Raw genomic sequence first — 16,385 nt, forward strand, 5'->3', positions numbered from 1 at the left:
CACTCCCCTCTCCTCTCGCACTCCTCTCTCCTTACCTCCCTCCTTACCTCTCTCCTTGCCTCTCTCCCTGTATCCCCCCCTCTCTCTAAAACTCCATCTCCTGAACCCCCTCCCCTCCATCTCTCCCCCCCCCCTCCATCTCCCCTCACCCCCCCCTCTCTAAAACTCCATCTCCTTAACCCCCCTCCGTCTCCTCCCCCCCCTCTCTAAAACTCCATCTCCTCCTTAACCCCCTCCCCTCCGTCTCCCCTCTCTCTAATGTCAACAAACTCCCCTCCACTCTCCTCTCCATCCTCTTTGTCGACTCTTCTCCGCCTCTGCACCCCCCCCCTCTCTCCTTTCTCTTCTCTCAATCCACCCCCCACCCCCCATCTCCCCCCCCCACGACTCTCTCCACCTACTCCCCCACGACTCTCTCCACCTACTCCCCCCCCCGTGTCTCTCCCCCCCCCCCCCACGACTCTCTCCACCCCCCCCCCACGACTCTCTCCACCTACTCCCCCCCCCCACGACTCTCTCCCCCCCCGTGTCTCTCCAGGCAAATGCCCAACCAATCTCATTGCCGCGGACTCCGCCGGAGTCAGGAAACAGAAAGGAAGACGCCGACGAGCCAGACAAAGACAAAGGTTCCCCCGGTGTAGCCTTCGACCGTCTGTCGGAGCAAGTGGTGCCAGCTGGCGAGGTGCACCACCTACGACGGCCGGCACGGCACACGAGCGGCTGGGTGGCCAGCACCGCGCCCGCCCGCCCGCCCGCCCGCCCGCCTTTGTCTCCCCCAGTGGCGATGTTTACACACCGTTACTCGGGTACTCATTTGAGGCTGAGTCGACCTAGGGGACGAGGCCCCAGGAGCGGTTCCAGACAATCGCCACCGGCGTTGGCCGTGAGCGGGAATCGAACTCGGTTCGCCGGGGTTCGTAGCGCGGCGTTTGCGCTAACAGCTCCTAAGTTCAACACACACACACATCAAGGAAATTGGCCAAACATCCGAATGTCGCCCTTCCCCCCCACCTCTCACCCCGCCGTCTTCCCCGTCTCCGCTGCACCACCCCCCCCACCACCACCTCCCACCTCCACTAAAAAACATCCCTCGAGACGCCGCAGAACTTCCCTGGGTAAACAAAGGGCATTGTTTTCGCTCCGGACAATAACAGCAGCGAGCGGTGGGCCAGCGGTTAGTGAGGAGCGCGCGCACTGGCCCGGAGCCGTCTGTCGCCAATGCGGCACCGGCTGAGTTCAATCCCGAGCCACAGCCTGGCACCGGCGACGGGCGAGATATATCCACGGCACCGCGATCTTCAACAACAAAAAAAACATTTTTTTTTTATATTTGACACCGGGGCGGAATCCCGACGAGCTGCGAGTTTTTTTGTTTGTTTGTTTGTGTGCCACCAAACGGATTGTCCGGTGGGTTTCGGCGGCTCGCAACTTTACGGCGTCAAATAAAACCATGCGCAAACACCCGGCGGTCTTTCAGACGCCGAAACTCGCGCTGAGCAGCGTTCTGGCGAAGTATGGTCAAAGTGTGGAGGTCACGACCGGCGTAAGGAAGAGCGGGAGGTGTGTGTGTTGGGGGGGAGGGGGTGGCGTTCAAGTTTCAAGCACGGTTCAGCTCTGCGATAACGCCGTGTGGTTTTCAGGACACGAGTTGAATGTAACGCGATTAATGTAACGCGGGGAACACACGTGTTGTTATCACGCGAGTTGGATATAGGAACACACGTGTTGTTATCACGCGAGTTGGATATAGGAACACACGTGTTGTTATAACGCGAGTTGGATATAGGAACACACATGTTGTTATAACACACGAGTTAGCTATAGGAACGCACGTGTTGTTATAACACACGAGTTGGATATAGGAACACACGTGTTGTTATAACACACGAGTTGGATATAGGAACACACGTGTTATCACGCGAGTTGGATATAGGAACACACGTGTTGTTATAACACACGAGTTGGATATAGGAACACACGTGTTGTTATAACGCGAGTTGGATATAGGAACACACGTGTTGTTATCACGCGAGTTGGATATAGGAACACACGTGTTGTTATCACGCGAGTTGGATATAGGAACACACGTGTTGTTATAACGCCAGTTAGCTATAGGAACACACGTGTTGTTATAACGCGAGTTGGATATAGGAACGCAAGTGTTGTTATAACGCGAGTTGGATATAGGAACACACGTGTTGTTATAATGCGAGTTGGATATAGGAACACACGTGTTGTTATAACGCGAGTTGGATATAGGAACGCAAGTGTTGTTATAACGCGAGTTGGATATAGGAACACACGTGTTGTTATCACGCGAGTTGGATATAGGAACACACGTGTTGTTATCACGTCAGTTAGCTATAGGAACACACGTGTTGTTATAACGCGAGTTGGCTATAGGAACACACGTGTTGTTATAACGCGAGTTGGATATAGGAACACACATGTTATCACGCGAGTTGGATATAGGAACACACATGTTATAACACGAGTTAGCTATAGGAACACACGTGTTGTTATCACGCCAGTTAGCTATAGGAACACACGTGTTGTTATAACACCAGTTAGCTATAGGAACACACGTGTTGTTATAACGCGAGTTAGCTATAGGAATACACGTGTCGTTATAACGCCAGTTAGCTATAGGAACACACGTGTCGTTATAACGCCAGTTAGCTATAGGAACACACGTGTTGTTATCACGTCAGTTAGCTATAGGAACACACGTGTTGTTATAACGCCAGTTAGCTATAGAAACACACGTGTTGTTATAACGCCAGTTAGCTATAGGAACACACGTGTTGTTATAACGCCAGTTAGCTATAGGAACACACGTGTTGTTATAACGCGAGTTAGCTATAGGAACACACGTGTTGTTATAACGCGAGTTGGCTATAGGAACACACGTGTTTTTATCACGCCAGTTAGCTATAGGAACACACATGTTGTTATAACGCCAGTTAGCTATAGGAACACACGTGTTTTTATCACGCCAGTTAGCTATAGGAACACACGTGTTGTTATAACGCCAGTTAGCTATAGGAACACACGTGTCGTTATAACGCCAGTTAGCTATAGGAACACACGTGTTGTTATAATGCCAGTTAGCTATAGGATCACACGTGTTGTTATAACGCCAGTTAGCTATAGAAACACACGTGTTGTTATAACGCCAGTTAGCTATAGGAACACACGTGTTGTTATAACGCCAGTTAGCTATAGGAACACACGTGTTGTTATAACGCGAGTTAGCTATAGGAACACACGTGTTGTTATAACGCGAGTTGGCTATAGGAACACACGTGTTTTTATCACGCCAGTTAGCTATAGGAACACACGTGTCGTTATAACACGAATTGGATGTAACGCGATCGAGCGAACGGATCTACGTCGCGCACGAGTAGGAACAAGCGGTTTGTACGGCCGCCTCGCCGTAGCGTCGTCATCGCGCAAGGTATTGGGATGCTGCTGGATGCTTCTAGATCAGCGCTTCTTCTTCTTAACCTGGGGCTGCACGCAACCCCCTGGGGGTGAGAGATGCCCTTTCTGGGGGTGTGCGAGACATGGCCAGATTTTTTTGTTTTAGAAGGAAAATCATCGATAACGCAAATTAAGCACGGGGACGTGAATACAAATTACTTTGTTTCATCAAACCCGAATGTGTTTATGAACAATAAACATTTTTGCGTAACTATTGAGAACCAAAGGGGTGCATGGGTGGAATAATGGGTCAAGAACCACTGCTCTAGAACCTACCCACGCGCCTCAAGTCTTTGTCTGGCCGTGTGTACGCATCTCACGTCGTTATCGCGAACTTTGCTTTACCCCCATGTTATATAGTAGTCACTGTAACGCAATGTTTCCGTCACGCGGTGTTCTTCAGGAACGCAACTACTACCACTGCAACTCCGCAATAGAGGTGTTTTTTGGTTAGATCGCGTAAATATAAATGTGTGTCGTGAAACCCGACACCACCCGGCACAGCCAATTAGTAAGGGCAGCGGAGAGGGCCTCATCCAGCAGCGGATTGACAAAAAGGGCTGCACGTGTGGGGTTACTGAAATTTGCCGTTTAACATGCACCGGGTCGCTTTTTGGGCTTGTGCTCAGCCATCATGTTATAAAATATATATTTATATTAGCATGGAATAATGTACACAAAGCTGCCTGTAACAGATGCCGGCGGCATTAGGGTTTAAAAATCCGCAGAGGTTCTCAAGGACGGTGCACCCGCTCCGCGTCGCAATTTGCCCGGTGATGGGTCGATAAAATGCCACCGCGGATTTCCACTAGCGGCGGCGTTTTACGGAAAATAATCCAAATTCGGGATCTGTCTGACGCGCGAAAGGCGGCACCGCGCTGCGGGGAAACCCCTGGCGAGCATGAGTTCGACTCCGGGCCTCGGTCAACGTCCAGTGGCGACGGATACACAGGGGACTCCTCCGCTTGCAAGCGTTCCGACATAGGAACTTTCGGAGATATGAAACAAACCCGTCCCGTATGGTCCAGTCGCCTGTTTGGACCGGGAGTCGTGAAGAACCAGTGGCATCTACATCTACAGAACGTGAAGAACCAGTGGCATCTACATCTATAGAACGTGAAGAACCAGTAGCATCTACATCTGCAGAACGTGAAGAACCAGTGGTGTCTACATCTACAGAACGTGAAGAACCAGTGGCATCTTTCATCTGCAGAACATGAAGAACCAGTGGCATCTAGATCTGCAGAACGTGAAGAACCAGTGGCATCTACATCTGTAGAACGTGAAGAACCAGTGGCATCTAGATCTGCAGAACGTGAAGAACCAGTGGCATCTACATCTGTAGAACATGAAGAACCAGTGGCATCTACATCTGCAGAACGTGAAGAACCAGTGGCATCTACATCTATAGAACGTGAAGAACTAGTAGCATCTACATCTGCAGAACGTGAAGAACCAGTGGTGTCTACATCTACAGAACGTGAAGAACCAATGGCATCTTTCATCTGCAGAACATGAAGAACCAGTGGCATCTACAGCTACAGAACGTGAAAAAACAGTGGCATCTACATCTACAGGACGTGAAGAACCAGTGGCATCTACATCTGTAGAACGTGAATAACCAGTGGCATCTACATCTGCAGAACGTGAAGAACCAGTGGCATCTACATCTGCCGAACGTGAAGAACCAGTGGCATTTACATCTGCAGAACATGAAGAACCAGTGGCATCTACATCTGCAGAACCTGAAGAACTGGTGGCATCTACATCTGCAGAACGTGAAGAACCAGTGGCATCTACATCTACAGAAAGTGAAGAACCAGTGGCATCTACATCTGCAGAACATGAAGAACCAGTGGCATCTACATCTACAGAACGTGAAGAACCAGTGGCATCTACATCTGTAGAACGTGAAGAACCAGTGCCATCTAGATCTGCAGAACGCGAAGAACCAGTGGCATCTACATCTGTAGAACGTGAAGAACCAGTGGCATCTACATCTGCAGAACGTGAAGAACCAGTGGCATCTACATCTGCAGAACGTGAAGAACCAGTGGCATCTACATCTGTAGAACGTGAAGAACCAGTAGCATCTACATCTGCAGAACGTAAAGAACCAGTGGTGTCTACATCTACAGAACGTGAAGAACCAGTGGCATCTACATCTGCAGAACGTGAAGAACCAGTGGCATCTACATCTATAGAACGTGAAGAACTAGTGGCATCTACATCTGCAGAATGTGAAGAACCAGTGGCATCTACAGAACATGAAGAACCAGTGGCATCTACATCTACAGAACGTGAAGAACCAGTGGCATTTACATCTGTAGACGTGAAATACCAGTGGTATCTACATCTACAGAACGTGAAGAACCAGTGGCATCTACATCTACAGAATGTGAAGAACCAGTGGCATTTACATCTGTAGAACGTGAAGAACCAGTGGCATCTGCAGAGCGTGAAGAACCAGTGGCATCTACATCTGCAGAACGTGAAGAGCCAGTGGCATCTACAGAACGTCAAGAACCAGTGGCATCTACATCTGCAGAACGTGAAGAACTGGTGGCATCTACATCTACAGAACGTGAAGAACCAGTGGCATCTACATCTGCAGAACGTGAAGAACCAGTGGCATCTACATCTGTAGAACGTGAAGAACCGGTGGCATCTACATCTACAGGAGATTGTACAACTTTTAAATCTATTCCCCGTGTTTAGCGTCCACACCGTGCAAAAGGTTTGGAATCGACAGTAGTAAAGTTGTATTTAAAAACAAATCGACTTACGAACATAACTCCGGAACCTAACTCGTGCGTACGTAGAGGAGAGTCCCTGTACCCAGAACCCGATCTTGGATATGTTTAGCCACTTGGCCCAACCTCGCACTGAGCAGCGCGGTGAAGTATGGTCAAGCAACCAGCGAGCACCGGCACGGTGAGACAAGGCCTTCATCCAGCAGTGGAGCCGCAGAATGACTGGACCATCATCAACATTTTTCGATTTAAAGCTTTCGTGACTGCAAGGATTCATCTCCTTGGTTCTTTCGGTAAAGTCACGTAGAATGAGAATAACATAATAAATTGATAAAATAAAATAACACAATAAAATTATCACGACGTTTTCGGCCACAACACAAGTAGCCTTCTTCAGGTGAAGGAACAGAACTGTCATCCCGGCAGTTCTGTTTTATTGTTTTATTCTCATTCTACGTGACTTTACCGAAAGAACCAAGAAGACATCATCACCATCTTATTATCCAGATTTCGTATGCAGCGACCTCATTCCAATGCGCTTTACAGCAATTATTTAAAAAGATACATATAGTACTATCACAGTACAAGCAATGCCATCTAGTACACATTAATCGGCACTCACACAATAGTCACGTTTGGGTGTAAATCAGTTGTACGCTACTCATCCTTGTTGGTATGGTGCCCCCCCCCCCTAATCAAGACCACTACCCCCACTCGCCCCCCTCCCCACTCGTGATCTTAAGGCATCTGTAGCGGCTAGCAATGGGATACGTCACTGCTGTGGGGAATACGTCATTGCTGTGGGGTGATACGTCACTGCTGTGGGGTGACACGTCACTGTTGTGGGGGGACACGTCACTGCTGTGGGGGGATACGTCACTGCTGTGGGGTGACACGTCACTGTTGTGGGGGGACACGTCACTGCTGTGGGGGGATACGTCACTGCTGTGGGGGGATACGTCACTGTTGTGGGGGGATACGTCACTGCTGTGGGGGGACACGTGACTGCTGTGGGGGGATACGTCACTGCTGTGGGGGATACGTCACTGCTGTGGGGGATACGTCACTGCTGTGGGGTGACACGTCACTGCTGTGGGGGGATACGTCACTGCTGTGGGGGGATACGTCACTGCTGTGGGGGGATACGTCACTGTTGTGGGGGGATACGTCACTGCTGTGGGGGGACACGTGACTGCTGTGGGGGATACGTCACTGCTGTGGGGGGATACGTCACTGCTGTGGGGGATACGTCACTGCTGTGGGGGGATACGTCACTGCTGTGGGGGGATACGTCACTGCTGTGGGGGGATACGTCACTGCTGTGGGGGATACGTCACTGCTGTGGGGGGATACGTCACTGCTGTGGGGGATACGTCACTGCTGTGGGGGGACACGTCACTGCTGTGGGGGGATACGTCACTGCTGTGGGGGGATACGTCATTGCTGTGGGGGATACGTCACTGCTGTGGGGGGATACGTCACTGCTGTGGGGGATACGTCACTGCTGTGGGGGGATACGTCACTGCTGTGGGGGATACGTCACTGCTGTGGGGGGACACGTCACTGCTGTGGGGGGATACGTCACTGCTGTGGGGGGATACGTCACTGCTGTGGGGGGATACGTCACTGCTGTGGGGGGATACGTCACTGCTGTGGGGTGATACGTCACTGCTGTGGGGGGACACGTGACTGCTGTGGGGGGATACGTCACTGCTGTGGGGGGATACGTCACTGCTGTGGGGACACGTCACTGCTGTGGGGTGACACGTCACTGCTGTGGGGAGACACGTCACTGCTGTGGGGAGACACGTCACTGCTGTGGGGTGATACGTCACTGTTGTGGGGGGACACGTGACTGCTGTGGGGAGACACGTCACTGCTGTGGGGGGACACGTCACTGCTGTGGGGGGATACGTCACTGCTGTGGGGGGATACGTCACTGCTGTGGGGGGATACGTCACTGCTGTGGGGGGATACGTCACTGCTGTGGGGGGATACGTCACTGCTGTGGGGGGATACGTCACTGCTGTGGGGGGATACGTCACTGCTGTGGGGTGATACGTCACTGCTGTGGGGGGACACGTGACTGCTGTGGGGGGATACGTCACTGCTGTGGGGGGATACGTCACTGCTGTGGGGACACGTCACTGCTGTGGGGTGACACGTCACTGCTGTGGGGAGACACGTCACTGCTGTGGGGAGACACGTCACTGCTGTGGGGTGATACGTCACTGTTGTGGGGGGACACGTGACTGCTGTGGGGAGACACGTCACTGCTGTGGGGGGACACGTCACTGCTGTGGGGGGATACGTCACTGCTGTGGGGGGACACGTCACTGCTGTGGGGTTATACGTCACTGCTGTGGGGGGATACGTCACTGCCATGGGGGTCTAGTCGCGATTTAAATGATTTTGCCGCTGTAAAAAAATGTTCCACGTGGTAATAGCAGCCACTGTTGGTCGACCTATCGTTTGTTTGTGGGCAAATCGGCTCTCTGAATAAGTAACTTTTTTTTTAAACACGCTTTAATGAAATGTACCGTAATCGTAATGTAAGAACTCCACGACTCCAGGAAGTGGCCCCGAAGCTTGCCACAACGTAAGGGGACCCGTGGTCAATTACAGCCAACGTCAGTTGAGCGTGGACAATTAGACCCAGGCCGAAACATAATATATAAAAAATAATGTTTAAAAATAAATATTACTTTATTTTAACGATATAATATAGTATTGTCATGAGTATGACATAAGTATACCAAGTTTTCAGTCGATACCACATTGGGAAGTGGGTTAAAATAGAGTTACAAGATTTGAGGATCCGATGAATAAAAATAAACCAATAGCTTCAGTGGGCTTTACCTGGTAAAATAAAATCAAAGTTGATGTATTTTCAAGTGATTTGCTCACCCCTTCTCTATACTTTGCACTCCTACTGTGCGTGTTTGTATTGTGTGTTGTTGTAACGTTCTGCCCCCGTGCCCCGTCTGGACGTCTGTGAACAAAAAGAGCTTCATAGCTCCTCGGATTCCTCCAATCTCAAATAAATATTTTAATTCTGTATGCGTTATAAGTGCTGCTGAATGAGTGCGCTAGTTGCTGTGTGTGTGTGTGGTGTTAAGTGTGATGTGAGTTGTGTGTTGGTGTGCTTAATGGTGGTGAATGTGTCAGTGATGTTTACACAAAGTGGGTGAGTTAGTGCGTGTTTGTGTGTTGGCTGGCGAGCGGTGGTGCAGCGGTTAGCGCTACGAACCTGGCGACCCGGGTTCGATTCCCGCTCACGGCCAACACAGGTGACGATTTATCTGAACCGGTCCTGGGGCCTCCCCTAGGTCGACTCAGCCTCAAATGAGTACCCGGTGCGGTGTGTAAACATCGCCACTGGGGGAGACAAAGGCGGCCGGGCGTTGTGCTGGCCACCCACCCCCTCGTGTGCCGTGCCGGCCTTCTTCGTAGCTGCTCGCTAACAGCACTTGCCCCTACAGTCTGCTAAGGCTACACGGGGGGATCTTTGATCTTCGTATTTGCCTTCATGCACTGTTATTGTGTTTGTGTTTGTAGTGGTGCGCTGGTTATCGCACTGTGACACAAACCCGGCAAACTGGGTTCTATCCTTTTGATGTAAGCCAGCCACGGCTAACATCAGTGGCCCTTAGTTTAACGCGTCCTAGTAGTCGGAGAGCTTTCGCGACCAATATAGGGGCAGGCCATAAATGACGTCACGCGATTTTGAACGACTCTTGACCCCCCCCCCCCCCCCGTCGTCACACGGGGTCACAAAAAGTCAGACCCCCCCCCCTCAAATATGACGTCACAAAGCTCTGCCCCCTCCCCCCCCCCTAAAAAAATATTAAACGTGCTTCAAATCGCTTCAAACTATTGTCATTGTAGTGCGTATTTAAGGTGGCGCTGCACTCTGATGTTGTAGGAGAAAACATTTATTAAAAAGTATATTTAATTAGGTAGAACGTGTTGTCTATATGTATTTACAGTTGCGCATTTTGACGTGACGTCACATTTCTCAACCCCCCCCCATCGTCACAAATGTCTGCCCCCCCCCCTCCCCTAGGTGTGTGACGTCATTTATGGACGGCCCCTAAGATCGCGTAAATATAAATGTGTTAACCGCCAACGTCTGCAATGTGTAAATGTAGCGGGTTTACTCCGGTTAGTGCTGTACCAGCAACGAATTGTCAAGTTCTGTTTACGTGACAAACCCTTACCAGTTGGCTGTGTCGGGTGGTGGGGGGGTTTAACGACACAACATTTATACATTTACGCGGTCTAACCCCCACCTCCCGCAAAAAAAAAAACAACTCCATTATGGACCAGTGCCCCTACTGGACGTCTGTGGAAAAAGAGCTTTAGAGCTCATCGGATTCCTCATATCGTCTGAGTCAAGGTTCTGATGATTCTGGCTGCCGCTCCACTGTTAGCCTACCCCGTCCAGCCGTCACCCCCACCCCCACCCCACGTCTCCAAGCCCCCACTCGCCTTAACGCCATCCTCAAAATCACCACCACGGCCCACTACCAAAAACAACAACACAACAACAACACAACAACAACAACAGTCGCCGTTCGTCACGAAGTGGCGGTGGTGACTTCACCACGCGGGGCTTTGTACCAAGCTTGGTGCACATCGAGAGCCACGTGAAGCGTCGAAGGCTCTCCGCTGTTGGCTGGAGGTCACGCAACTGACCCCAGCGGATGCCACCGACTAATTTATCAACCGACTGCGTCGATTTGCTGCGTTTTAGCCGCCCGGCGGCTCTGCTCGTTGTTGTGAGCGTCGCTTCTCCGCACTCCACCACGAACTATACCATCACCACCACTCCATAGCAGCAGCAACAACAACAAAAACAACTTTAACCGAAGCCCATCATCAAATCATCATCGTCAAGTCCGATTCATCATTGTCACCATCATCATCATGAATCTATCAACCAATGAACATTCTCATAATATCTGTATCATGAATCATCGTGAGACTATAGCCCTGAAGTACCACCCCAACTACCACCACCACCACCGCCACTGAATCAACATTCACACACAACTAGACCACCCATCGCTTTGCCTTTTGACACCTTCCCATCTCTCTTTCACCTGAGTACACACACACACACCACATGTACACACACACACACCACGTGTACACACACACCACATGTACACACACACCACATGTACACACACACACCACATGTACACACACACCACGTGTACACACACACACCACATGTACACACACACACCACGTGTATACACACACCACATGTATACACACACACCACGTGTATATACACACCACATGTACACACACATCACATGTACACACATACATCACATGTACACACACACACCACATGTACACACACACACCACGTGTATACACACACACCACATGTACACACCACATGTATACACACACACCACAGTTTTTATTTTTCAAAGTTTCATTTATTTTGGTATAGCCCTGTGAGCCATTCGGCTCTTGAATCGGGTGCAACCGCAACAATAAAAAAAACAAAAACATGAACAAGAAAAACATCTTAAAGTGACTTTGTGCATGTGCACACACACCACATGTATACACACACACCACATGTACACACACCACGTGTACACACACCACGTGTACACACACCACGTGTACACACACCACGTGTACACTGTACACACACCACATGTACACACCACATGTATACACACACCACATGTACACACACCACGTGTACACACACACCACGTGTACACTGTACACACCACATGTACACACACACACCACATGTACACACAAAGGCAGAGACAAAGATCCCCTGTATAGCCTTAACAGACTGTTGGAGCAAGTGCTGTTAGCGAGCACCTATGAAAGCCGGCACGGCACACGAGGGGGTGGGTGGCCAGCACCACGCCCGACCGCCTTTGTCTCCCCAGTGGCGTAACCCAGCTAACCGCACGCACACACACATACACACACATACACCCCCAAGATACACTTATACACAACACTAACTCACCCACTCCGTATAAACATCACTGACACATTCACCACCATTAAGCACACCAACACACAACTCACATCACACTTAACAGCACACACACACAGCAACTAGCACACTTATAACACACTAGCTTTACTACCCGGCTTCGCCCGGGACTTGGATTCACCACGCCCGGCCGCCTTTGTCTCCCCAGTGGCGATGTTCACACACCACAACAGCTACTCGTTTTGAGGCTGAGTCGACCTAGGGGAGGCCCAGAAGCGGTTGAAATAATCGTCACCGGTGGTGGCCGTGAGCGGGAATCGAACTCGGGTCGCCGGGTTCGTAGCGCAGCGCGCTAACCACTACACTACATTGCGTTACGCTTCCACGTGCGAGGGTCACGTGACAGATGTTACGTCACAGATAACTTGCCGTGCAAAAAATATATACATTATTAAGCTCCCCCCCAAAAAAAAACTAAAAGTGTATTTTTATAATGTTTGCATGGTGTACAGTCTGGAAAGTACCCACATGGCAAATTTCCAGTTTGTTGCATGTCAGGAAGTACGCTAAACATTTTGAACAGACACGCATACTCACATATATATGGAGATATACAGAATCAGAATATTGTATTCATACTGCAGGAACCCGATGAGCTGTAAAGTTCTTGTTCACAGATTTCCAGTCGGTTGCAAGGGGTAAGAACGTGACGACAACAACAATACAAACACACACAATAGGAGTGCAACGTGTAGGAAAGTAAAACAAATCACTAAAACAAATATATACAATTAAAACTAAGCTATAGTTTATAACTAACCAGGTAAGGCCCACTGAGCCATTGTGTGATTTGTGAAGAAGCGACCTGCCCACGTGTGCCACAGCTCAACGAAGTGGCTTATCATGTGAGAAATCTCACACAGCCCCAACACACACATTCACACATTACACACACATACATTACACACATTACACACACACATTACAGACACACATTACACACATTACACACACATTACACACACACATTACACACACACATTACACACACACACATTACACACACACATTACACACATTACACACACACATTACACACACACATTACACACACACACACACATTACACACACATACATTACACACATTACACACACATTACACACACACATTACACACACACATTACACACACACATTACACACATTACACACACACATTACACACACACACATTACACACACACACATTACACACATTACACACACACATTACACACACACACATTACACACATTACACACACACACATTACACACACATAACACACACACACACATTACACACACATTACACACACACATTACACACACATACATTACACACATTACACACACATTACACACACACACATTACACACACACACATTACACACATATATTACACACATTACACACACACACATTACACACACACACATTACACACACACACACATTACACACATTACACACACACATTACACACACACATTACACACATTACACACGAGACACACCCCAAGTAACACACACATACACATCACTGACACATAAACCACCATTACACACCAACACACAACACACTTGCACAATACCTACGCCACTCAACACAACCAATGCATACACACGCAACACACACACACAAACACACATACACACAAATACACACACATACACACACAAATACACACAAATACACACACATACACACACACAAACACACATACACACATATACACACAAATACACACATACACACAAATACACACATACACACACACAAACACACACATACACACACATACACACTTCACGAGCAATGCGGAGGTCCGAATTCCCCGTGTCTCCCTCCCCGAATCTCCTTTCACCCCGTGTCTCCCTCCTCCCCGTGTCTCCCCACCGCTCCCCGTGTCTCCCCGTGTCTCCCTGTGTCTCCCTCCTCCTCCCCGTGTCTCCCCATGTCTCCCTTCACCCCGCGTCTCCTCCCCGTGTCTCCCCGTGTCTCCCTCCTCCTCCCCGTGTCTCCCCGTGTCTCCCTCTTCCTCCCCGTGTCTCCCCGTGTCCCCCTCTTCCTCCCCGTGTCTCCCCGTGTCTCCCTCCTCCTCCCCGTGTCTCCCCGTGTCTCCTTCCTCCTCCCCGTGTCTCCCCCACCGCTCCCCGCGTCTCCCCCTTACCGGTCCAGCAGAGTCTAAGTCGCTTGCAGTTCAGTCTTTAGGGAGACTGTCCCAGACCCCGTCTCCTCGTCTCTCTCGCGGTGTCTCCGCGCGTCTCCGCCGCTGTCTCTCGGCCTCGCTGTCTCCCCGCTGCTTTGTCCGCGTTGTCTGCCGACGTCTCGCCGCCTCTTCACTGCATCGATGTCTCCGTGTCTCCGTGTCTCTCTCCGTCTTATCGTTGTTTGTCTACTGCGTCTCTGTTGTTGTCTGTGTCTCAGACGAAGACTGCGTGTCTGTGTCTGTCCCCCCGCCTGTCTCTTGGTCTGCGTGTCTCCGAGTTGAATTACGTCTCTGTGTGCGCGTGTCTGTCTCCGCAGACTGTGTATCAAGTCAGTGACTCCGTCTGTGTGAGTCTGTGTGATTCCGCCTGTGTGCGAGTCTGTGTGACTCCGCCTGTGTGTGAGTCTCTGTCTCAGCCTGTGTGTGAGTCTGTGTGTCTCAGCCTGTGTGTGAGTCTGTCTCCGCTTGTGTGTGAGTCTGTCTCAGCCTGTGTGTGAGTCTGTATGACTCCGCCTGTGTGTGAGTCTGTGTGTCTCCGCTTGTGTGTGAGTCTGTGTGACTCCGCCTGTGTGTGAGTCTGTGTCTCCGCCTGTGTGTGAGTCTGTGTCTCCGCCTGTGTGTAAGTCTGTGTCTCCGCCTGTGTGTGAGTCTGTGTGTCTCCGCTTGTGTGAGTCTGTGTCTCCGCCTGTGTGTGAGTCTGTGTCTCAGCCTGTGTGTGAGTCTGTGTCTCAGCTTGTGTGTGAGTCTGTGTGTCTCCGCCTGTGTGCGAGTCTGTGTCTCCGCCTGTGTGTGAGTCTGTGTGTCTCCGCCTGTGTGCGAGTCTGTGTCTCCGCCTGTGTGTGAGTCTGTGTGTCTCCGCTTGTGTGTGAGTCTGTGTCTCAGCCTGTGTGTGAGTCTGTGTCTCCGCCTGTGTGAGTCTGTGTGACTCAGCCTTGTGTGTGAGTCTGTGTGACTCCGCTTATGTGTAAGTCTGTGTGTCTCCGCTTATGTGTGAGTCTGTGTGTGTGTGTCTGTCTCTAGACCGTCTCCGTGTGTCTGTCTCCGTGTGTGTCTCCGTGTGTGTGTCTCCGTGTGTCTGTCTCCGTGTGTGTGTCTCCGTGTGTCTGTCTCCGTGTGTCTGTCTCCCCCCGTGTCCACCACCACCCCCTGGGTGTCTCTGACTCGCGCTGTGCTCGACCCGCTCGCTCTCTGAGTGGAGAGGAAGAGGCGGCCTGGAGCGAGGGGGTAGTGGAGTTGGGAGGAGTAGCGGGGGGGGGGTGCTGGGTGTGTCACGGGGTGACACGTGTGTGTGTGTACACGTGCGTGTGTGTGTGTGTGTACACGTGTGTACACACACACACACAGGGTAGTGTAGCGGTTAGCGCTACGTTGCGCTACGAACCCGGAGACCCGAGTTTGTAGTTCCATTGATTTGGCATAGCCCTGTGAGCCATTCGGCTCTTGATTCCCGTTCACGGTCAACAGCACGTGACGATTATCTGAACCCGATCCTGGGCCTCACTTAGGTCGACTCAGCCTCAAATGAATACCTGGTGTGGTGTGTAAACATGGGGAGACAAAGGCGGTCGGGCGTGGTGCCTGCCCCTACACTCTATCAAGGCTATACGGGGGATCTTTGTCCACGTGTGAGTGCACTTACCCCGGGCAGCCCTTAGCGCTACACTTCGGGGAATCTTTGCCTTTGCCTCTATTTGTGTACGTAAGCTGAACGCGACCTAACCCAAAAACCTTTATTATGAATAATATTGGTCGCGAAAGCCTTCTACGAGTTAAACTGAAGCTGAACCTCTTTCGCACCCGTACGTAGCCAACCGTGCTAGTCGGAGGCGCCTGTTGTGGCTGATGGTGATGGTGGTGGTGATGATGATGATGGTCGTGGTGATGGTGGTGGTGATGATGATGGTCGT

General features: G+C 50.5%; 1 protein-coding gene across 2 annotated transcripts in view; it reads right to left on the reverse strand.

The window, feature by feature from the left end:
- Positions 1–15,724, reverse strand: part of LHFPL2 (LHFPL tetraspan subfamily member 2) — a 59,646-nt gene extending 43,922 nt beyond the window's left edge. For both annotated transcript variants that reach the window (XR_012929721.1, XM_032975916.2), the window contains exon 1: positions 14,440–15,724. The gene's annotated coding sequence lies outside the window, so the exon portion shown is untranslated. The remainder of the gene's footprint in view (positions 1–14,439) is intronic.
- Between the last annotated feature and the right edge of the window lie 661 nt (positions 15,725–16,385).

Source organism: Petromyzon marinus, chromosome 57, assembly GCF_048934315.1.
Source record: "Petromyzon marinus isolate PM22_M1 ecotype Great Lakes invasive population chromosome 57, UKy_Petmar_22M1.pri1.0, whole genome shotgun sequence".
In the NCBI taxonomy this organism is placed as follows: domain Eukaryota; kingdom Metazoa; phylum Chordata; class Hyperoartia; order Petromyzontiformes; family Petromyzontidae; genus Petromyzon; species Petromyzon marinus.